The following is a 24,858-nucleotide window of genomic DNA, read 5'->3' as shown; positions in this document are numbered from 1 at the left end:
ATGTTAAGGAAAGCTACATGTCCCTGCAAGCTGATATTGGCAATGAGGGTGGATGACTGGAGACTCTGGGTGAAAATCCATGGGGAACACGGCACAGGAGACACAACGGTGGGTGTCTACTACAGACCTCCCACCCAAAGTCAAAAGTTTGACCAGGAGTTCGCCCGAGAACTGGCTGAGGCCACATGCTCTAGGACCATGGTTGTCATGGGTGACTTCAGTTACCGGGACATCTCATGGGAGGATCACTCAGCAAAATCTGAGTGGTTGCAAAGCTTCCTCTTGTGCATGGATGACCTCTACATGACTCAAGAAGTCTATGGGCCAACGAGAGGTAAAGCGCTGCTCGACCTAGTACTGGTTACTGGGGATGACCTCATCGGCGACCTAGTGATCGATGGGAAGCTGGGTGACAGTGACCATGAGCTGTTCACCTCCACCATCCACCGTAAAGCTGGCAAGTCAGTCAGCAACACAGAAGTCCTTAACTTCAGGAAAGCCGACTTTGACAATATCAGGAGGCTTGTCAGTGAGGCCCTTAGGTACCATGACCCCAGGGAGAGGGGAGTTCAAGAAGAGTGGTTGCTCCTCAAGGGAGTGATCCTCAATGCACAAGCTAATTCTATTCCATCTCAGAGGAAAGGCAGCAAGAGGGCACAGCAGCCCCCCTGGCTCTCCAGAGATTTAGCAGACCTCCTGAAGCTAAAAGGAAAGGCCTACAAAGGATGGAGGGCGGGATTCACCTCCAAGGAGGATTATTCTGCACTGGTCCATTCCTGCAGGGAGCAAACCAGGAAAGCTAAGGCTGCAACTGAGCTCCAACTAGCTTCAAGCATCAAGGACAATAAAAAGTCCTTTTTCAGATATGTGGGGAGCCGGAGGAAAATCAAAGGCAACATTGGATCCCTGCTGAACTAGATGGGGCAATTGACAACTGACACCCAGGAAAAAGCCAACCTCTTAAATGGGTACTTTGCGTCGGTCTTTCATCAGTCCCATGGGACGCCCATGCCCACTACGGGACAGGAAGGTCCAGGTGAGGGAGATCCGCTGACCTCCATTAATGCTGACCTCGTGAAGGAACACCTTGAGAAGCTGGATACCTTCAAGTCAGCCAGCCCAGACAATCTACTGGCCAGTTGTGGCCTGGGTCCACCACGATTTGCTGGCTGGGAAATTGGCTCTGTGGTTGGACCTAGAAGGTAGTAATTGATGGAAGTCAATCACCATGGTGTCCTGTGACCAGTGGGGTCCCCCAAGGCTCTGTCCTTGGATCCATATTGTTCAACATCTTCACTAATGATGTGGACATAGGAGTCAGAAGCAGACTGGCCAAGTTCACCGATGACACCAAACTTTGTGGCAAAGCATTCACACCAAAAGACAGGCAGGTGATCCAGGCTGACCTGGACAGGCTCAGCAAATGGGTGGATGAGAACGTGATGGTGTTTAACACTGAAAAATGCAAGGTTCTCCACCTTGGGAAGAAAAACCAGCAGCATCCTTATAGGCTCCGCAGTACTACGCTGGCTAGTGCTACGGAAGAAAGAGACTTGGGGGTCATCATTGACCGCAAGATGAACATGAGCCTGCAATGCGATGCTGCGGCTAGTAAAGCAACCAAAATGTTGGCTTGCATCCATAGATGCTTCTCAAGCCAATCCCGGGACATCATTCTCCCCTTGTACTCGGCCTTGGTGAGGCTGCAGCTGGATTACTGCATCCAGTTTTGGGCTCCACAATTCAAAAAGGATGTGGAGAAGCTTGAGAGAGTCCAGAGAAGAGCCACATGCATGCTGAGAGGTCAGGAAAACAGATCTTACGATGACAGGCTGAGAGCCATGGGGCTCTTTAGCCTGGAAAAGCGCAGGCTCAGGGGTGATCTGATGGCCACCTATAAGTTTGTCAGGGATGACCACTGGTATGTGGGGAACGTGTGTTCACCAGAGTGCCCCAAGGGATGACGAGTTCGAATGATCAGAAACTACTACAAGACCGCTTCAGGCTGGACATAAGGAAGAATTTCTTTACTGCCAGAGCCCCCAAGGTCTGGAATAGCCTGCCATCAAAGGTGGTTCAAGCAGCTACATTGAACACCTTCAAGAGAAACTGGATGCTTATCTTGCTGGGATCCTATGATCCCAGCTGACTTTCTGTACTTTGGGCAGGGGGCTGGACCCCATGATCTTCTGAGGTCCCTTCCAGCCCTAATGTATATGAAGTCATAATACAAAAGGATTTCTTTGCTACAACATTTTTGCAGATTTGGACAAATAAGCTTTGCATTGACGGTATTCTCTTGTAGCGTTCAAAATGGTGAAGTCTGCCAATAACACAAGTTCCTATATTTTCAGTGTAGTGTAAAGTTTTAATTTTGTGGCTTCCATTGGCTTTAATTTAATCTCCCCAGCTGTATCATTCTATGAACGTACTGCATAGGAGTAGATCTTATTGTTTAACATTTGAGGGTCTGACCCTCTAAACTGTCGTGGGACTGAACTGCTTTGATCTTGCAGGGGAAGTGGCATTGTTATTTTTGAAATGTGCACATGCATACACAGTAGTAAACTAATGAGCTTACCCTGCTCCCAGAGGTGGCCCATAGTTTATTTTGAAGAGAAGCCACTGACAGACCTGTCATTGGACATCTTTTACCTAAGAAACACTAATAAGCTGTAGTAATTGAATACCATCTGCTGGTGGAAATGGGATCAAATAGTGCAGCAGAACAGATTTTGATAGTTATGTTACGTGGTATTATTCATGGAAGAATAATCACACATTATTCCTCCATGCAGATAAGTCTTCAATAATAATAGTTTGTTACATTATTGTACAACGTTGTAAAAAAACACATCATAAACATCTGGATAATAGAAAAAGCATATAAATGGGCATTTGATGCCAAATGCCAACACTTGCAATTAATATGCACAAAAATAATTCATCCATTTCTAACACTAGTTTTGGGGTTGTTGCCATATTTCTTATCTGGGGAAAATACATGGCAGTAACAATCAGAATACTCCTTTTTCACACTAAACAAATCAAATTAGGGAATGAAAGCCAGGGACTCCTGAATTTGAACTCCAGTTCCTCCAAAATAAGCCTAACCAATATTTTAAAAACATGTACTTTTCATACTTCACTTTTTTGTGACCAATGTGAAACAATTTTGGGCCCAATCAAAAGCCCATTAAAATCAATAGACATATGTTAAATACTTCTATAGACTGTGAACCAGACTCCAGTTTGGGTGCCTAATAAAGCACTAGCCCAGTAAGATGTTAGGTCAGATAAACCTTCTTTACTCTGAAAATAGTTCTGTTCATTTTAATGGGGACTCCTCTTTATTTCAGTTTCATTACCTACAAAAGTAATGTACCTACTTCACAGGAGTTTGGGAGGTTTTGCTAATGTATATTTATAGATGTCATAGTAAAGCGCTGTGCAGCATCAGTGTCATCACTAGAGGTTTCCTCTTCATATATTTCAGTTGCAGAGGATTGAAATACTGATTGTCATTTTAGAACAGTTTTAACCATCTCTCTTGTAGCTAAAAATGCACATAAAAATGAAGCTAGGTCAATGAGTGGTACCTGTTAAAGTTAGTGGAAATATTCCCACTGTTTTCCATGAGGTTTGGTTCATGCTGTTGATCACTGATACTCTTCATTAAATAAACAAATAAATAAAACCAGTATACACTGAGATAATTTTGACAAGAATGAGCAATGGTAATATGTTAAAAACCAAACAGTGGAAAGAACAGTTCCTTAAATTTATGCAGATTCTGTTTCTATTTCAAAGACTGGCACATATCTGTAAGAAAGGGTGGACTAGATTTCTTCTCTTAGACAGAACCAATTTAGAGGGTAACATGGAACTGTGCTGTCACAAGAGGAGCAGAGAGAATATATCAACTCTTAAAAATCTGTACTTATTCCATACTTAGGAACCAGGTTTGCTTCCCATATTTGCATTAAGTTGTATCCTATCTTGAAAGCAAGGACATGGTGACAGTGTGGTTATAGTATTTCACATGGTTCCAGAGGCATGAGTTCAAACCCTGTGCTCAAAGTCACACCCACAGTTGACCCAGCAGCAAACGAATACCTGGTTAGTTGGGCTGCGAAGTTAAAGGTGGTCACTTTACTCCCTTACATACCAACAGTTAGGAAACTGGTATGCTTTAATCACACTAGCCCAGTAGGATGTTAGGTCAGATAAACCTTCTTTACTCTGAAAATAGTTCTGTTCATTTTAATGGGGACTCCTCTTACTGTAGGTAGGTGGCATGATCTGATCCCAGGACACAACTTCAGTTGAAATCAATGGGTATTTTAATGGCATAAGGTTAGGATAAAGATTTTGTGAGTTAGGATGATACAAATTAAAGGTAAAAAAGACCAACCTTGACTTATTCACTTTTCCACCAATGCAGGATTTCTCCTTATAGTGTACTCTGATCCATTTATCTATCCTACTTGAAAATGACTTGTACAATAGAAATTTCATATCCCTTGGGAGGTTCAGGCTACATTGTCAACCTTCCTTGAATTCAGTGCGAAGCACAGGACAGCTGGCAGTTCATGGCACTGGCTCTGATGTCCTAAGGCACCCATTATCCACCTTCTTGCCAGCTGTGATTCTTGTGGAATTCCATACATTTCAGGAACCTAAAGCCCTCTTGGACTTCATTAGTTTAATGGATTTATATTTCTGCCCCATTTTGTCTCTATGACTTTGAGGTGATAGCATTTTACCTTTTTTTTTACATCAAAGTACACAATTTCTGATCACAAAAATTAGCACATTGCAAACGACATAGCAGATTGAAGGCTACGGAGTCTGTTAGTTTTTCCAGTGGGATTTCAGGCACACTGAACATCAGTACTAAATACAAACTATGAAGGGCTGCTACTCTCAAGAGTTTTGTCTGTTCAATTAAAATCCATCTGCTGTTTGACATGTCACATGGAAAGCTTTATTTAGTGATGTGTCTGAAAGCGAGATAGCTTTTAAGCAATTTTTCAAAGCAAAAATTTAGATACACAACTTTCACTTTCAACTCATTTTAGCACATTTTTCTAACAGTTTCTGCTAGGATTCTCAGTCCTGTGAATATTAGTTTAAAGATGAATTGCAAAATGGGATAATTAATAAATCTATTTGTGCCTTTTGTGATTCATAAAAATTGCCTAAGAAAAGTTTTTGCTTGGTTTTTAATAGTAGAAACAGCATGTGTCTGTTTCTGAATTTCCTAATTTTCTTGGAGAAAGCTAACAGTCTTTGGAGGCCTGGGAACTTGACATTACAAGTACTTCAAGCTAAGCTTCAATTCTTCCAGCCTCTGGTTAAACAGGTAATTCTTAGCTTATGCCTTTAGACAGTGACTGAGTAAGGGGCATTAAGTAGAAACACAGGCCCCAGGAGAAATACCAGAAAGCAGATACCCTCTGAAGCCCAATACTCATATGCATTCTCCTCCTGCACTGCAGCATGGGAAACAGGTTTCTTCAATTTCATAGATGCTAGGGTCAGACGGGACCTCAACAGATCATCAGATCCGACCCCCTGCCTAGGCAGGACGGAGTGCTGGGGTCAGAGGAGCCCTGCCAGATGCCTATCCAGCCTTCTCTTAAAGACCCCCAGGGTAGGGGAGAGCACCACCTCCCTTGGAATTTGTGTTGGGACTCATCATTACCTGCCTTCCTTGGCTGCCCAGCTGTTCCACTCATCTCTACTCACGTGCTCAGGTGGTAGGCATGCATGATACTGACCCTGCTCCCTTCTGAGTGCTTGGAATTAATCCCCTTGGTGATCACTAGGGATCCTGGTTTTTCTCTGATTAAAAAAAAAGCATCAACTTTTGGATTAAAAAAGTAACCCAAAATACACATTTTTCTGTGATTAAAATTAAATGCCACTAATATATAAGTATATATATAGTGGTGTTTTATTTTAACCATGGGAAAATGTGGATTTTGGGTTACTTTTTTACTCTGAAAATTGGGGATTTTTTTATCACAGAAAACCAGGATCCCTGGTGATCACATTGTATAAACATCTTTATATATCAGACACAAGTGGCACAGGACACTGAACATTTTATTTCTTGCTTTTCAGTTTGTCCTTAAGGAATCAGGATGACAACATTTGTAATTATTATCTACTTACAATGTGTAGAAATAATAATTGCACTAGCAATTTTTCTTATTTATTTGAGAACAGCAGCTACTCTCTTGAAAAGTATTAGAAGGCATTCAAAAGTCAACTCCTGCAGTTCGTGACTGTCATATTATAGCAAAGTTAGTCACAGGATCAACTTCTTCAAGTTGTTCTATCACCAGGCAGTGCTTGTGGAGCCCTCAAGAACTTAAAAATTGCTGAGTGGTTCCCTAGATCATCAATATTTGCCAGCCCAATGATCAGAAAGGGAAGAAGGCTTGATTAGATATTCCATACCTGATGGGCCATGCAAATATTTCTGCCTTGCTGTGCCCCCACTATTCTACAGTACACTTGTAGTTTATTTTTACAATAAAATTTATTATTTTACATCTTCTATTTCTATTTTTGAGCCCAGATATTTTGCTTTCATTTCAAAACATGTCAGTGTTATTTATAAATATGTGGAAACAGCAGGTTTATAACAGACTAGCCCTACAAGTTCACAGTGCAGTAATGATATGACTGACAACCAAGGTCTCTCACAGTTAAGCAGATCTGGTGAGAGATTACCTAGATGCAGGGGAGAACTAAAACATCCTTAAGTTCTTTCCCTAGTCTGCTAATACAAATAATTTATCTCAAGTGTTGGAAATATAATAATTGGCAAGCCTAACCACATGCTGTCTGTGCCAATGGTTATACATAAATAGCTAGCTAGCTTATATATACCATAGTGTGAAGTCTGTGCTATGTCTCCTTACTATAAATACATGGAATAATGGCTTCCCAAAAGTAATTACTGGCAAACACGTACAAATAATTTAACAAGAAGGTCAAACATGATCTTTTAGAAGCTAATCTCAGTAAATCTCTGATTGCATTTCTTATCTACGTGTGGCAGGAAGCTTTAGTCCACAAAAAAGTGGCCAGGAATACTTTCAAAGAATGTAAGGTATTCAGAAGCCGTCAGAACTAAATATGCATTATTTTTAACAGGATTCCTGTGCCTAAAACCTTGCATGCTTGGAGCACTTTTTAAATGGAATATAAATTAGTCCTAATTGGAATTATTTTAAGGGGGTTTTTTAATGGCCAAGGGTACACCAAAATTATAAAAATGTATAGTTTCACAAATCCAGACGATCCAAATACATAGTTGTAGTATGAAGTTCAGGCCCACTTCCAATTTTTTCCTCCAGTTCAGTGGGATTCCCTTTTTTGCATGACAAAAGATGTAGTTAGGCAAGTAGAAAAGCAATAAGAAGCAAGCACAATTTAACAAAACCAAAGCAACTGAGGTTCAACATACTGTCCAGAAATCCAAGTACACGGGGGTTCTGATATACCTCAAGTAGTGCAAATTATTTCCTTTTCTGGTAGAAAAACTTACCATTATTATTCAATTTGCAGAACTGGAGCAACATAAAGGGCCCTCATTCTTGAAAAATGCAAGTCTTCATACCTATTGATTGACTTCAATAGAGAAAAGGAAAAATTTTGAGCCAAGGTTTGTTGAATATTTCTTCCGTGTGCCCTACCCAGCTTTCATTATATTCACTAGTGTAACAACAGCTTGTACCTAACCGCTTCCATGTTTGAAATGACCATATAAAATAACTCATGAAGATCTGCAGATTTAGGCGCTTTTCCTTCTGTGCTGCCCCCACCCAATTAAAAATAGCTGATATTTTTAAAGTAGACAATTCTGGAGGAATTTTAGAAGCAGTCTATTCCCTCAAATCTGTAGGGAAATAAAGAACATTTGTAGCAATGAGTTAGCTCAAATAGAAACAGCTGAAATGAGACAAGACTTCCCGCATTCATAGAAAACTCCACAAAAATGCAAAAAGGGTCGTAATGAGCTAATGAAAAAGAACACCATGCACCAGTCACTTGGGGCTTGGGAATGGATCATTGCATAGGTGTGTATTTTACAAAAGAGTCACATCACAGGCCTCTAGTGGTACTAATGTGTCAAAACTACTAGATGATTTTCCACCAAGAATACAAAAGGCATGTCTACACTGTAGACATACTATAGAATGTTGCTAGGATCCACTTTGCAGAGACAGAATGTAATGCCTGCAGTGGGGAAATAAATTCCCCAATATTTGCATCACATCTTCTAGGCACGGTGGCCTCCTGGGCTGGCCCACCAGAAATTCACCAGTGTCCTGTGATAGTCCCTTGTACAAATCAGTACTCAAGAGGGAGACAATGTGAGTGAGCAGCAGCAGCCTTTGGAGACAGGACAATGTAGGGGGTGGAGTCTAGTGGTACTGCCACAGCACTGCCTCAGCCAAAGACCAAGAGACCCTCCCTCTTGCCCAACAAACAAGGCAAAATTGATCCCATCTGCCGTCCACTGTCACTGTAATCAGGTTTGGCAGATAGTAACTTCATCAAAAATTGCAGTTTAGGGACAATCAAAAACTGTTTAGGAGTTCAGTTAATAGTTGAAAAATATTTTGGAAAATTCGAAACAAGCATTTGAAACATTTAATGGAAGAAGAGGTAAATAACAAATAGAAAAGGCTTTGGTGTAACTGCACATCTCTACCCCGGCACACATCTACCTAAGTTCTTTATGCAGTGAAAGCCAGGTGGCTTGTGCTACTGCACCTTTAGCATTTCTCTCCCAAGTTCTGTGTGAAGCAGGAATTGAGACTGAAAGAGACCAATGAACCTGACATAATACCAGGATGAAAGAGAGAGAGGCATTACGGGTTCATAAAGGAGTGTGGGAAGTCAGGGATTGAGATGGCTAGATGGAAAGTGTGCCATAACTATGGCCTCCATGAATCAAAAAGGGGAGGAAATGCCTTGGAATGGCTGGGATCACCTGGAATGCTTATGTGGCTGGGATCACCTGGATGATGCCCCAAAATCACAGTCCTTGGGTAAGGGAAATGATAAGCTCATAATGGAATCAGATGTGTGATGAGCGTGAGAGCTGGAACCAGATACATTACAATGCAAGAATGAGAGCCCAAGGATATTACAGACCGCTGGTGCCCTGCCATGGCAGTCTGAATTAGTCCAAGCTAGACCCAGAACAGCATCTACTCAGATAAAACTCATATCACTAGAGGGCTCCATACTTTAACAGGCAGGCCAGGGAGCCACACAGATATTTCCAAATCAATTACAAGCTAGTAATATTTCTGTCAGGTCCCTTTTATCATCTGGAAAGTGTTGCTAGACCTTGCTAGCTACAGGAAAGAGTTAAGATAACCTTAGGGCAGGGGAAGGCAAGCTGCTACAAGGAAGATAACACAAAATACTCCAGCAAATTTGGAGAACCAGGAACCAAAAGGTCAATTAGTGCTGGCTTTCAGAACTGATGGCAGGCAGGAATATTGCCCAAGAGACACAGAAACAGGCTATCTTGATTCGGCTGTCTTGTACATCTGCATTATTATGCAATAAATCAAGGCACAAAGCCACATACTGAATGATAAGAATTAGAAGAAATATGGGGTGGCTGTTCATTCCATGATCACTGTCCTCCCTGAGTACCGAATAAAACAAGGGTCCCATGGAAACTGTTATATAATTGTGTATCATTACTGTGTAATATGTTTTGCTCTAATCTTGTTATAAAAAAGCTGTATTAATTTAAGTGAAAAATAATTAGCCAGAGGCAGAGACTAGCATGGAAAAATCTCAGCCTGAGCAATTAAAATTTGGCAAAATTATGTGGTATTGAAAACGGGGTTTTACAATGGGAAACACTGGGAATCTGTTATGTATAGGCAGCACTATTAGCTCCATTTGATATATAATGAATCTAAATTAGTAAGCAGGCCAGTCTGCCATAACTTCATAATCCCTGACTAGAACAGACAATTTGCTGTGAAAAAATAGAAATGACATTTATGAAGGGATGTCTTTTAAAGAACCACTGCAGCTTTCTAATCTGGTCAAAATAAAAAAGAGACCTTTAAATATTTCTGTGCCTTTGGACCTAAAGAGAACATCCAGGAAAAGGGCAACTTGCAATAACAATGAACTTTGTAAAGATTAGTTAGGCTTATTCTCTTAGCATTCAGATTCTGCAGGATTTAGAGTCAGTTATTAAAATAGAACCTTTTATATCATGTGGATCAAAACATAGTGCACCCTCAGTATACTGAAGGATATAAAATAAGTACAGTACTTACGGACAAAAAAAGGTAATTCAGAAACTTGCAAATGAGGATCATATACAACAAACAGTCTTGGGACAAAAAAACGGAGTTTACAAAATTGCAAATGATGATCATATACAACAAACATAGTCTTGGGTATCTAATTAATAGTTTCCATTTCTAACATGAGTTAGTTTACAAGCCAGCACATCTTTCAATACCTAGTGTGCCTGACACACTGGGAAATATGTGGTTGAAAGGTATACTGTCCCTTTCCTGGGGCCATGTAAAAAATTAAATGCTCACACATGCTATTTGCCTTTAAAAAGAGGGGAAGAACATCAGCCTCTACAAAAGGCAATTGTAGTATTATATATAGCTTGCCAAGTGATACCTTTTCTCCTTAAAATCCCACTGACTTGAGAAGGGCCTGGATTTCATTCAGTCAGTTTTACTGAGGGCACTACAGACTGCCCTGCCACCCAAAAGCCCATCCATTTAAAAATCCCTTCTACAATATGTCCTAGTCTTTTCCATTCTACTGCTATTATGACAAAAACATGTGGTCATTCACAAGGGTATACTACATTGGGGTACTTATCACATGTGAAAACATGCCTTTTTTTGCAATGAGCAGTAGCGTATTAAGGGGAAGATAGAACAACCACAAATTCTACAAAACCACTTCCAAATTTTCTCTTCATAATTCTAATTTCCCACCCCAAATTAGACACTCCGGAAGTCAAGATAAAATTCAGAATTTCAATCTGAAGTAAATCTTCAATTTCAAAAGTCCTAGGGACGATGTCACCCTAACAATTCCACATGGAGAGCGCTCTCCTGAAGATCAAAGAAGTCAATGATCACCTCTGATTAACATCAATGGAGACCGGATTTCCTCTTAGGTATTGAAAAGGTCTGTTCAAGCCTTCCTAACTGCTCACATGGGTTTTCCTGTTGCATGGGTGAGAAATTTACTTTCCTACAAAATACTTGCAGGCTCAGGAGTTTCTTTGGTTGTGTTGGGGTATACTGAAGATGAACCCAAGGTCTTTTAGAATCTCCATTATTTGTGATCTTGGAATTTCTTTGATTTCAGGACTGTTTCAAAGACCTAGGCCCCCTCCATTCAAACTTTCTTTTCTAGCCCCTTTTTTTCAAATTTTTGTTCTGTGGTGAACACTGAAGTTGCTGTGAATTTTATTTTGTTTATTTTGTCATAATACTTTTCTAACTCCTTCTGATTGGCTAGCTTATATTGAAGTTGTATTGACACCAGAGGAAGGGGAAATCCTAGCTCTGTTTCCCATTAGATGCTTTGTTGGAGAAAGTAAGATTGCCCTGAAGTGAGTAATGAAGACATGTATGCCAACTGTATATTATATCAGTTACTCCTTTTGAAAGCAGCCATTTTCAAATCTGTGCTGAGCTCTCTCTCCACCCCGGCTGGAGTCTAATATGCGGCATTCAGAACTGAAGTTCTGAGCAAATGCTATGAATGTTGATATAATCTAAGGGCCTTTATAAAATGTCAAGACTTCAGAAACTACTTGGTGAACACTGATGTAGATGTATGTAGATGTGTTACCAGCTTGGTGCATCAGTACAAGTAATTGGCAACAGCTATTTGTGCTTATCCTAACTAGGAAAGGAATCTCTTGGCAGTTCTGCCAAAGTCTGCCAGGTAATTATTTGCCAGGTTTGTTTGTTTGTTGTTTTAATCCTTGTTAAACACGTCACAGCCTTTTATTAAGATCTTAATATCTCTATTTAAGTAAGGCCACAAAACAGATTAAAGTGCCTTTGTCCTGCACTGACTTATGCTGGTTTGAGCTTTAAAATTTTGAACAGTATCTCTTGCTGGTAGTGTACTGTATGGATAAGAATGCACCAGCCTTTCATAACCAACTCATTAGGTGTATTTGGAAACCATCAGCCATCCTGATATCTAATAATTGGTTTATTAGAAGCTGACTTTTTCAGTTTTATCCTCTGGGAAAACTGTCAATTTATGGCAACTTTGTTTAAATATCTTTAATTTACTACAGTCAATTGAGTGATGCTGGAATCATTGCTATAAGCAGGTCAGTCTAAAGTGTAACATATTTTAAAGCCTTTTTTGTTCTGTTCGTGTCTGCTTAATTGAAGCTCTTGACAGTATGTCATTTCTGGGTGCCTTTTTGGGATATGTTCATTGTTGAAGGAAAATTGTATTGCTGCTGTCAGAATGTTGATCTGCTGTATAGAAGCTCAAAAAGTACTTTTGTACTTTGTTCCTATTGTTAAATCCCAACATGTCTACTAAGGATAGGTCTAAGTGAGACCTAGAGTTTCCTTTTACACTTGGGCATAACACTGCTGGGTTTGTGAGGTTTCTTGACCATAACAGATCAATCACTAAATGAGAGGTATGTAAGCTTTGGTAAGCTTGTGAGTCTGGCTTTGTTTGGCAACAAAACCATAATCAGACCTCATTCTGATTTGCTAGAATCTGCTACAAACCCCAAGACAAGGACAACAGAATCCCTCTAGTTTTTACCTATAACTCTCAGCTTATACACCTTGGACACATCATTTATGACCTCCAGACGTTCCTGGAAAATGACAGGCATTTCAGGATAGCCGTGGGGGACAAACCTGCCCTGACTTAGAATTAACCCCCACAACCTCGAACACCATCTTTCAAGCAACAAGCTATCTAACTCCTATTCTCACTGAGACACCAGGCCTTGCAGCAGACCAAGATGCAAGCCATACTTGTTCATCAACATAGACCATATCATCGGTGGACCAAATAATATCTGAGATTCATTTACCTGAACCTCTACTGTCATATGTGCTGTCATCTGTATACGACAGTGTTTCTCAACCTTTTAAGTAGCAAGTACCCCCTCAGTTCTGAAAATTTTAATAAGTACATTCTATTAACACTCTATTTTCCAGGGGATTTTATATTTACAGACTAATATGTGCTGTATGTTGGAAGAAGGGCTGTGTATATAAGGCCATGATATAACAGATGTCTGATCTGGTGTGGATAGGGTTGCCACCTTTTACACCAGGGGTGTACAACTCAAGTATGTACCTAGACTAGAGGTGATGTTGCCCAAACCTAGGAGGGATGAACCACATTATTACTAAGGAATTTATTTATTGTCTGAACCAAATTATTACTGGGGAATTTAAAGCACTGTGCAATGTGTGGTACACCAAATTTTTTGCCATAGTTTTGAGAGGAAAAGAGGGCAAGAGAGAGAGTGTTGGGGTACCCATGTACCCCCTGCCTGTCTCTCGCATACCCCCAGGGGTACACGTACTATAGGTTGAGAAACTATGGTATATGGTATCACTCTACTCTGTACATTGGACAGATTGGGAAAGAATGAGAGCACCAGTTTGATATCAAGCCCAAAAACACACAAAAGCTTGTGGGAGGACACTTCAATCTTCCTGAATATTACATTGCCAACCTCAGGATAGTTGTTTGTCTTCACACTGAGAATACTATCAGATGTGGTATTGTCTCTGTTAGTCTTATTGTCCATGTTAGTCTTATTCCTGCCTTTCAATTTAGAACATTTCTCTGACATGAGATTGAGCTTTAACTGAAGCTTTTTTTAAAGTTTTGTGTCCTTTATGCCTGTAACTATCTTGAATGTTGTTAATGAATAGGTGCAATGTTTGCAATTTTCAGCAAGACAAAACAACTTCAGCTGTTTCCTTCTCCTGAATCCTCCTATTAAATTTGTATTTTTCACATTTAATAAGCTATTTTAGGAGTGGCATGACAGACAAAAAAAGAGGATCTGGGTGTTAGACTTTGGGTGTAAGTGGGAAGGTAGATTAAGCAATAAAAAGATACCTAGGGAAAGGAGATTTCAAATACCTAGTCAGGTTACAACCAGAGCTAGTTAAGCCTGAAACATTTTGTTCCAAACATCTTGAGCTCAGTAAAGTTTCATAAAATCCAAGGTAAAGGCCTAGCATAACCAAGCCTGGATTCCGATGGGTCTGCGGTGTCACTGAGGATCATAGATACTCGGCATTCTGGACTCTAAGACAGTTTGCTGCCAAGTATGTCCTGGAAGCAGAGACCCTTGGAGCCCCTGCAGCTGCTCAGCAAAAGCAGTGTTCTTGTCAGTTTTGCAGCTGCTAGTACAATGAAACTGACAACAACGCCAATTTCATTCAGCTGCTGCTTGCCTTGGGGAGCTTCTAGCTCAAGGAAAATTCTAAAACTTTTTCATGTCAGTCTTATTCAAACAAAATGTAAAAACCCTGAAATTTTCCATGAACTTCAAACTCTGCTTTTTGACCAGGTTTAATTGCAATAGCAGAAATAGGATATGATTACAATGTAGCCTTTGGGACAGAAAGAAAGGGGTGAATATGTGAGATGTTGTGCTGGAAGATGTAGCAGAACTTGATAGCAGCCTGGATGTGCTTGGTGAGGAGGAGGAGGGGTCAAAATAATTCCTAGTTTACATGTTTCAATAGCAGAAAGGATAGCCATGTTAGAAAGCAATAACACATAATAAGAGTAGTAGTAGAGTGTCTTTGGCAGTTACATAAATAGTTTTTAATGATGCTGAATAACAAATGCTGTGAAGGCTTCCATGAATTGTCTAGAAGCAATTTCTAGGGACACCTTGATGAAACAGTTTTGGTTATGTTAAATTCATCCACCCCCAAACAGTTCAGAAGAAACACAATTTTAGATTGTTAAGGCAGGTGTGAGGCTGGAACCTGCTCTGGACTCAAGCTAAAGGCTGTCCCCAGCTGTAAGTGGTACCTGGTCATTCTAGCTGGGGTGGTCAAAAGTAACCAAAGGAAATGCTCATCTCATTATTTCTGTTCATGGAATTGGCTACAGGAACTGGCATCCCTCAACCCCTAACCATATGAGGTACTAGGATGAGAGGATGGTCTTTGTCCTTTTTGAAACACTTAAGAGCACTAATTAAAGAAATACATTTTATTCCTTGGCCCACATTATAGTTTCCCATTTTTATTATCTCAAATAAGCAGCAGAAAACAAAAGTGACTATGGGCCAGATCCAAGAAAATGAATTAGGTGCCTAAAACAGGATGTAAGTGACTTTAGGTACCTGTATACAAAACTGTGATTCAGAAACCTTGACTTGCCCTGAAGCATGTGAAAGGTCCTAAAATGCCTTCAGTTCTCTTATGCACATGTGTAGAACTAACCCCAAACAGAGCAGTGAGGCACCTCACTTCCAGCTGAGCCCCACCAGAAGCCAGAAACTAGGAGGAACAGCATCTAAATCATACAAAATGTCCAGTGCAATAGATGTGCTTAGAAGCATCCAGGCACATCTATACAGGATGCTAAGTTGCCATAGGGATAAGCTATGGCGAGGTAGCACATCGCTATGGTGCTGTAGCATTGGCAAGCACAAACCGTGATGGAAGTGCTACTGCACAGTAAGGTTGGAAACAACCTGTGAGACACCAGGTACTGTGCAGTAACAACTGCACAATCGGGGGCACGTGTAGATGCACCCACTGACAGGAGTTGGGTGCCTACAGAATACAGTCACAGCTGCTTTCTTTGTTGCTGGTGGTAGCTCTTGGTCTCTTTTTCTTGTTCTCCTTCTGGCTCTGTGAATATTTCATTTCTCTGTACAGTGGCACAGCTTAAACAGGAGGGGTTCAAGACTGGCTCCTACCTTGCACAGTTTACAGCTTAGTGGATAAGGAATTTTTCTGGAATTTAGGAGATGTGGTTTGGAATCCAATCAAGCTGAAGAGGCAGTTGAACCCAAGGCTCTTCTACAGATCACTTCCTGAGTGAGGTATTGAAAACATAACTTTTTACCATTTTAAAAGGAGAGAGAGAGCTGCCATAATCTAACTTGGGGCTGCTCAGCTGATGGCCCATGGGCCGTGTACAGTCCATAAGGGGCTAAGTTTCAACTGCAGGGCTCCCACCCAGCTGCTGCTCCCCCCCATCTCTCTCTGGCTGCAATCAGAGACACCCTCTCCCGCCTCCAACTTGCACTTACTGATCCTGCTCCAGGGGACAGGGTGGTATGATGTGGGGAGCTGGTGAAGCCAGGATTATATGGGCACATGGTGCAATGGTGGGGGGAGGACACCCATGTTGGTGTGCAGTGCAGTGGAGGGGGTGTCCACATGGCATACAGCTTGGGGGACATGTAGCTTGCACTGATGTGGTGTCTGTTCTATGTGACCCCCAGAGGCTTAGAAGTTGGACAGCCCTTATCTAACTGTTATATCTACATGATCCTATAGGAATAAAAATGGGTTAAATTACCCTAACTTTGACCCTGAGTAAAACAGACTTAAAGCTACAGTGATTTTGCTACTTTTGTATTGGTACAGAAACATGTAGATATAACAGCTCATTATAGCTTGACTAAGTATCCTTTGGTGCTGATATAATTGTTCTGTCTGATCATACAGACATTAGGGGCCATGCTGCAACTCCTAGTGCTTTGTATAAGGCACCATGAGTAACCCCGCTGCCCCAACCCAATAGATTTTTGCCTGTTAGTTTGGGGGCATTGAGCCTGCCTGCACCAGGCCTCCTGTCCACAGGCAGGGGGTGCTCCAGCATCCTTGGAGAAGGTTGCTGGACCAGCGCTCTCCCCAGGCCCACTTTCCTACCCCCTCCCCCAGTACTGGGGCTGTCAGTGGGGGAGGGAGGGAAGGGAGCAGCTCCCAGCTGCTGGCTATTTTGCCCAGCCTGAGCTGGAAGTGGGGGATGGAATGGAGCCCCTCGCCTCACGGGCCCCTGCAGCTACCCCAGCTGGGGTATTGGGAGAAGCCAGACCAGGTCTGAGAGGCAGTGGGGCTCTGTTCCACTCCACACCCCCTCCCCCCTGCTGCTGCCACTCTCAAGGGGCCCAGATGGAGGTGGGGGTAGGGTGGAATGGAGCCACCTTGCCATGAAGGCCTGGTCTGCCTTCCCCCAATACCCCAGCCAAGGTAGCTGGGGAGGTGGGGGCATGAAGCGAGGAGGCTCCATTCCATTCTTACCCCCCACCCCAGCTCAAGGAATAGTGAAAGGAATTATGTCTGGATGGATATTCTAAAAAATCCACTGACAGCCATCTCTGTACTCGTTATAGCAGAGAATCCCAATAGAAAACCATCACAGGCTGCTTTTACAGCAGGGGTGGGCAATTATTTTGGTTGGAGAGCCACTTAACGAGTTTTGGTGAGGTATCGAAGGCTGCAAGGGTAGCCCTGCCCCTTGACAGGTGCCCTGCTTCCTGGTCACCTTCTTGGGACTGGAAGTCCCACCCACCTAACCCCTGACCTTTGCCACTGGAAATCTTTCCCTGGCCCAAGACATACTTCTTTGGGGAAGGGGGGTTGCTTGCATATTGTGTGTGGTTGGGTGTGTGTGGAATGTGTGTGGGTGGTGTGTCTTGTGCGTGGTTGAAGTGTGGGGTGTGTGGGACTATTGGGTATGTGTGCTGGTATGGTGAAGGATGGGATGTGGTGGGATGTGAGTATGGGGTGGGTAGGGTGTGTGTGGGTATGGAGGGGTGTGTGGGGGTGTTCATGTGGATGTGTTTGGGGGATGGGATGCATGGTTGGGGTATACAGTTTGTGGGACTGTTGGATATGTGTGTGGGTATAGTGGGTAGGGAGTGTGAGGGGGTGTGGGTGTATATGTGGGGAGGTGTAAGTGTATGTATGTGGTGTGAGTGTGTGTGAGTGTGGGATGTGTGTGGGGATGTGTGGTTGAGGTGCAAGGTGGGGAGTATGGTGAGGGGTGAGGTGCATGCATCTGGTTGATACATTGGGTGTGTGTGGGTATGGTGTAGTGTGTGGGTATGGTGGGGGTGTATGTGTGGATGTTTGTGGGGAGTATAGGTAGTGTGTGTGTGGGTATGGGTGTGGGTTATTGTGGTGTGAGGTGTGTGGGGCATTGTGTAAGTACGATAGGGGGTGCGGGGTGTGTGCGTGTTGGGTATGCATGTGTAGGGGGCTTGTTCCCCCCATTTGGCTCCCCCATGCCTGCTCTTTGGCTCCCCCATGCCAGCCCCTCTGCAGGCGAGGGGGAGCAGGTGGGGGATTGGCACTGCCTGCCTGGCTTTCAGTGCTCTGCAAAGGGTAGGAAAGCAGCCGCTGCTCGTGAGCTACAAGAGAAGCCCCTAGGAGAGAGGAGGTGGGGACAGGGAGCCGAGCCTGGCACCACAGGCTTTCCTGGTCTCTGTCCCATGCCTGCCTGGCAGGGCTTTGTGAGCAGCCCAGCTCCTTCATCTCTTCCCGCCCCCCACCCCCCCACATCCACATGCTCCCACACCTAGCCATGCAGGAACAGAACCAGAGTGAACTGCAGGCAGAGCCCAACTGCCCTCAGTGCCTCAGCTTCCCCTCCCTACCTGCTGCCTGGAGCACTACAGCAGGGACAGGAGGCGTGGCTGGAGAACTCAGAATGGGGGGGAGGAGGTGGAGCCTCCCATGGGAGTGGGGAGGTGAAACGGGGTTTGTAGCCGGCCAGGAGCTGTGGGCTTTGCAGCCTCCCTGCTACTGGCTGGAGTGCCCAGCTGGCTGCAAACCGCCCCACCCCCACCCCCCCGCTCCCGTGGAACGCTCCACCACCCCGCCAGTCTGAGTTCACCACCTGCACCAGCAGGAGGAGGAGTGGCTGGAGGCTGGGAGAGCCTAGCAGTTCCCTGGTCAGTGGCACCAGTAAAAGTCCTGCCCAGAAGCTATACCTGCTGGCTGGGATTGGTGCTTTCTGGCTGGATAGGCTACAAGCACAGTGGGCACTGCCCCAGATGGGAGTGGACAGGACTCAACCCCATGTAGATAGCAACAACCACAGGGCCGGATACCATTAATTGGTGGTGCCTGCCTGTGAGCTGGATCCAATCGGCTAGTGGGCTGCACCCCACCCCCACGCAGGGCATATTTTGTCCACCCCTGTTTTACGCACTAGTATTTACTAACCAAATGCCATTGAGCATTCACCCCCAACTCAGAAAAAGGGGATGGCAAGCTGGCTATTTCATGCATACCTAAGGCCATCTCCACAGAACCAGGAATTCCTGTCACACACTGAAGGCATTTGCAGACAACGTTCTGATAAAAAAAAATCAGTATTACATTTTAGAAAGACACAAAAAAATAAGGCTATAATCTAAGACAGTGTCTGTCTGGTCTCAACTGTGCCTTTAGAGGAAAGCAGTGATTGAGGAGATAAAATAACACAGTGAGTCTCTAGCAACACAACTCTCTCATACATATTCTGATAGACCTTAAAAAGTAGAGCCAGACTGAAACAAGGTAACACTGTTTGCATTGTTTTTTTTCAGAACATAACTTCAGGATGAAAGGATGTGACTGATAATGGTTACATATGGTGCCCATTTATGATGATAACCTTTTGACCAGTGCTAACAGCTATTGACAATTGTCCTATGAAAGTACAAAAATGAGATTTTTGAAAGCATCCTTTCCATCACATTTTTTTTAGCCACATAGCACCTCTGGTGCTCAGTCAGGAAACACGGTGCCATAACATCATCATGAGATTGTTGTTTAAAGGCACATTCATTTTTTCTCAAAAGTTGCTTCTTTGCTCCTGTGGTGCATCTGGGACTTTTATACAGCCTGTCTGCTGCCTGATGGATACTAATTTATCTTCAGTGATGCATTATAGCTGCTATGGCTATAATTGGGATCATACTTGGGTTTATTATTTCCCATCTTCCAAGAAACATTTTACTTGTCCCCAAACCTATAGATGGGATTGTGTTGGGGAATAGAGAGAAGACTGCTACGGACAGGGGCCTTGTCAGCAGAATTCCCACTAAAAGGTCAAGTAGCGCTCATATTAAATTGTGGATTAGTGAAGCAATAAAAAAATCCTAGGAATCTCATTATTTCACTCATTTAAAATGACTGTAAAAGTACTCTAGAATAGGCTAAAAGGAAGAGTCTCAATGCAGTAAAGAGCAAGAGGAATTGATCCATTTTTAGTCCTGTTGTTCCATTTATCAGAAATATATGAGGAAATACTAAAAAGCCCACAAACCAATTTAGTATCTATCAGTATATTTAAAAATAATGAGTACTTCTGCCACTGATGTCTTAGCTAGTTATATGCTGACCTTTGAACTGTAACAACTGTTTATATGTGAAAACATAAAATCTCAGATTATACATTATACAGAACACTCAGTTCTAATTAGTTTTTAATCAGAGCTCTGTTTACTGAATTATATATGTTTATATATTTTTGACATGTATTGACTGTTCAGTCTAGAAAAGAGAGGGCTTTGGGGGGATTTGGTGGCAGCTTACAAATATATCAGGGGTGAGCATCAGGGGCTAGGTGAAAAACTATTCACCAGAGCACCCCAGGGTAAAACCAAGTGCAGCAGTCGTAAACTTCTAGAAGAAGGTTTCAGACTAGATATAAGGAAAAACTTGTTCACAGCTTGTGTGACCAGACTTGGGAATAGACTCGCAGTGCGGGTGGTGCAGGCTTAATTCTGTCTCTCTGTGTGTAGATCTTTGGCAGCTATGTAAAATCAAATTAAGCATAAATATATTTCCTCACTGGATTATTCCCTCTTCCTGCTTTCATACCACCTCAGATATGTAGGGATATAGTTTAAAATTTCATGTTCAAAGTCCACTTGAGATACAGGTGAAAAGGTCATGGTTGGCAAGAGAAATTATTGATAGCAACAAATGGAGAGGAATATCTATTGATTCCAGTGCATCTGGTGAATACGTAGTTTTGAAGCCTATGATTCATATGTAGTTTGTCACTTCTTGAATAATGGATGACAAGCTTACAGTAGCCTCTTAGTAGCTATTTCAGCAGGCAGGGCTGTCCCTAGAGTATTATGAATTGGGGTGACCACTCCGGTCCCCATGCTTTGAGGGGGCCCCATGCTTCAACATCATGGCAAGGAAAGCCTGTCCCAGAGCCCCTGTGAGGCTGCTGGGCACCGTGGCTTGAGTTGGCTAGGGGCCCCCTGCTGCAAGGGCACCCCCAACGCAGCTTGGCCCGCCTGGCATGGCCCTCATCTTGGCTGCCCCCAGGTGGGCTGTACCACTAGCATCACCCTCAGCACCCGTACCAGGGCCAGGGTTGCAGCGTCCATCCTTCTCTGCAGCCCGCACCGCCCGGCTCTCCCGGCTCTGGCCCCAGTCCCAGCCCTCCCACAGCCAGGGAGCACTGAGCCGGGAGCCACAGCCCAGCCCCTGCCCTCCCAGTGGACTTCAGTATGTAGGTGGAGCAACATTGACTGTGATCGGGAAGGGTTTTTTTTTTAATTATATGAGCATTTTTTTAATTATATAAAAATGTTAAGGGGGCCCGGCACGGGCTGATTTGCCCCGGGCCCTGCACCCCCCTAGGGTTGGCCCTTTTAGCAGACCTGAATGTGAATTGTATAGTTTTGTGCAGGAAGAGACTGGACTGGCAGTATGGAGTTCTGAGCTCAATTCCTATTGCTTATGTACTTATGTACCTTGGACAACTTACTGAAGGCCAGATCAAAATTATCCTCAGATTAAGTTTATTTTGCCTGAAAAGTAGGCAGTTTGCCCCACCAGGGTGGTCTACATAGACACTGTTGGGGCATAAGATTCACACCCACATACAGTGAATAGGAGTTTGAGGCACTTAAGTGCTGAGCAGGGAGATGGCTAGAGGGAACCAGTAGGTTATGTTAGGCATAGGGGTCATCTGAACTCCAGGCTCCACCTTGGAACTTAAGTGTCTGATTTAGGAATGACCATTAGTATTTATGTTCAAGCAGGAACCAGAGTGCTATAGCACTGCAAGATTAGTTGGGTGTAGCTAGCCTAGTGGTAGATGTGAGTTCAGGGCTTTCCTTAGCATGAGAGGATTAAACCCCATCTCACATTTTGTAGAAGAGTAGCACAACTGTTTGTTCACTTACATGAGAGTCATTAGCTAAAAATGCCATCAGGGACCAAACCACTGAGCAGTAGAGCCAGGGTCCCTCTTGGTTGTTCTTGGTCTAGCCCTATGAGTCTTGCATTCTTGACTACTAAGTGATTGACTTCAACAGGACAGATGGAGGGCCCTCTTTCCAGTATTTTACAGTCTGATAGTTGGGTACTTTCCTGGGGACTGAGAGAAGTAGAAGCACTATCATGAGAATAACCCACCTTCTTCCACTTCCTCTGTCTGTGAACAAAGTCCAGGAATGAGGTAAGGTTACTACTTTAGAACAGCACTGGTATGTGCCAGTAAGCCTGCCTAAGAGTGGGTCTGGTGTTTCCCCTCAGTACTACCTTGAAGCAGCTGCACAACATCGTTTTAGGGATTCTGTACAGGGGCACAGGAGTGAATGGATGTGGCTCGCTTGATGGTGATGCTAATAGGCACAGCATGGAGGTGGCACAGACATGTCCCAAAGCACAATGCAAGCCAAAATTGTTTACAGAGGCTTTTGTGTAAATCTCATGGCTTGTACAGCATTTATTAATTTGCTAAACTATTTAGTTTGCTCTTAATAAAAATCTTGATGCTCATCTCAATGGTGCCCAAATACCATGGTAATATTAAAGTAAGTCAATAACATGGAAGCAAATCTGCATCTTCTCAGCCATACAGGTGTAGAGAAGTTCCATCATGCATTGCACTAATAGCTACAAGATCTGGTGGGATGTTGTCTATACTCTATCAAGGCTGTTGAAGCTCATGCAGCATATGGCTGAGCCCTGAAGGTCCCACCCACTCAGAAATTGGATATCTTCTCTATACTATTCCTGGCAGTGGCATCCTCAAACACACTGCATGGAGCCATACGTGCTACTGCCCAGATCAAAAGCAGTGTTTTCCTGTAGATGTGGTTTCTATGAATCCAAGTGGGAGAGTACTATCTAGAAACATGAGAAGATTCCCATTCCCTCTGCAGCAGATAAATTCAGATAATCAAGAACCTAAAAAGATGTGATATGATAAGCTGAATTATTTTAAAATTGCTGGCATCTAAAGCAACTCAATCCATCAACTACCTATCTGATCACAAGGAGTGCCTGAAAGCCAAACTACCAAAATATTTCCATTCAGTTGTGAAAATAATCTTGCTTATAATCTTAGGATAGTTCATTAATATTTCACTGCTATAATGATTCCTTAGCCCCCTTGTCATGTACATATCAACAGGAAGGCATGTTGACATGCTACATGCTACTATAGGGAAAATAATCTATCGATATTTGTGCACTGTCCTTTTATACAAATTGCTCTCTTGTGCAGATAAAAAGAGAAAATATCTTGAAAAAGTCTTAATAACAGACTTTGGATGTGGTTTTATCTTTAGTGTAGCAGCTCCCAATTTGTGGTATGTGTACCACCCATGGTATCCAGACAACCTGTCAGTGGTATGTGTTAACAGATTTATTAAAATTACTTTATATGACAAAAATTTGCTGGTTGTACTTAAGGTTGAACTGAAAAATTTGCTGGTGGCACTTAAGGTTGTATCGGTTCAAATTGGTGGTGCACAATGCGTCAGCGTTTGGGAACTGCTGCTTTAGTGCTTTCTGTTAAGGATTTGTTTAGTTGACCATGGCACATCTACACAAGATGCTTAATGCACAGGAACTTAATAACACTGCACAGTAGCATGCCAGGCAAAAAAAGTGCTACTATGCTACTGCGCAGTGGTATTAGGCTACTGCACAGTTAGTGTTACTAAAAAGCCATGCTCTGGCACTACTGTACAATAACTCTAGTTATTGCATATGTAGTTAGTACTTCATTAAGCAAATACTAAATTAAATGTCCAGCAACTACTGTGCATTAATGAAAGTGTAGGCAAGCTCCAGAGAGGGTTGTACACGACACAGGGGATTGATTCTCCCTAAATTCTCCCTTCAATTTAGGGCAAAGTAAACCTCCGTGTCATGTACACCTGTGTTGAAGTATGATCTTTACCTGCCTCTCCAGCAGGAGAGAAGGGGAGTGAGCTGCTGGCAGGCAGAGCAGTCCCCGAGCTGCAGGGCAGGAAGTGGCTCCCCCCACAGCTTCCCTCTGTGGCAGCAGCACCCCTGTCTCCCCACAGGTGGCACCTACCCACAGGCACCCGGCTCGGGCAGTCTCAGGGGGCACTGCAGCCATGGAGAGAAGCACCAGTTCCCTGTGCAGATCAAGCAGGCCGGCTCCAGGGTGGGGAATAAAGGCATTTAACCCGCTTTAAAGTGTCATCTTTATGTCATCAAATGCCCCAGGATTCTTAATTTTCCTCATTTGGTTTAATGTCGATAACAAGCCCACATGAGATGGGTTCAAAGCATCTGTATTATGTTTCCTGCCAAATGGTGATAAGGTAGCTTATGGGCAGCCTTGACCCTGGCATTTATTCAGTATTTACTATCGAGGATACATCATGAAACACTTGATGAACAGATAATTGGTCCCATCTTGTTCCATACCTGCCAACTTCCAGAAAGCAGATACTTGTACAAATCTGCATAATAAACAATAGACAAAAAAGATGGATAGACTTTTGGGAACAGCAGTTCCAGCATTTCATTATTAAAAAAAACCTTATTATCT

The 24,858-nt window shown here is 43.0% G+C and overlaps 1 long non-coding RNA gene across 1 annotated transcript in view; it reads left to right on the top strand.

Moving 5' to 3' along the window:
- The window catches only part of LOC149874516 (uncharacterized), a 119,604-nt gene that overhangs the window by 33,881 nt on the left and 60,865 nt on the right, over nt 1-24,858 (top strand). The window contains exon 3 of the long non-coding RNA XR_016444255.1: nt 7,585-7,681. This is a non-coding gene — a long non-coding RNA (uncharacterized LOC149874516). The remainder of the gene's footprint in view (nt 1-7,584; nt 7,682-24,858) is intronic.

The sequence above is a fragment of the Crocodylus siamensis genome, chromosome 1, assembly GCF_052110815.1.
Source record: "Crocodylus siamensis isolate JL-2025a chromosome 1, ASM5211081v1, whole genome shotgun sequence".
Lineage (NCBI taxonomy): Eukaryota > Metazoa > Chordata > Crocodylia > Crocodylidae > Crocodylus > Crocodylus siamensis.
This window is presented reverse-complemented; position numbering and strand designations above follow the sequence as displayed.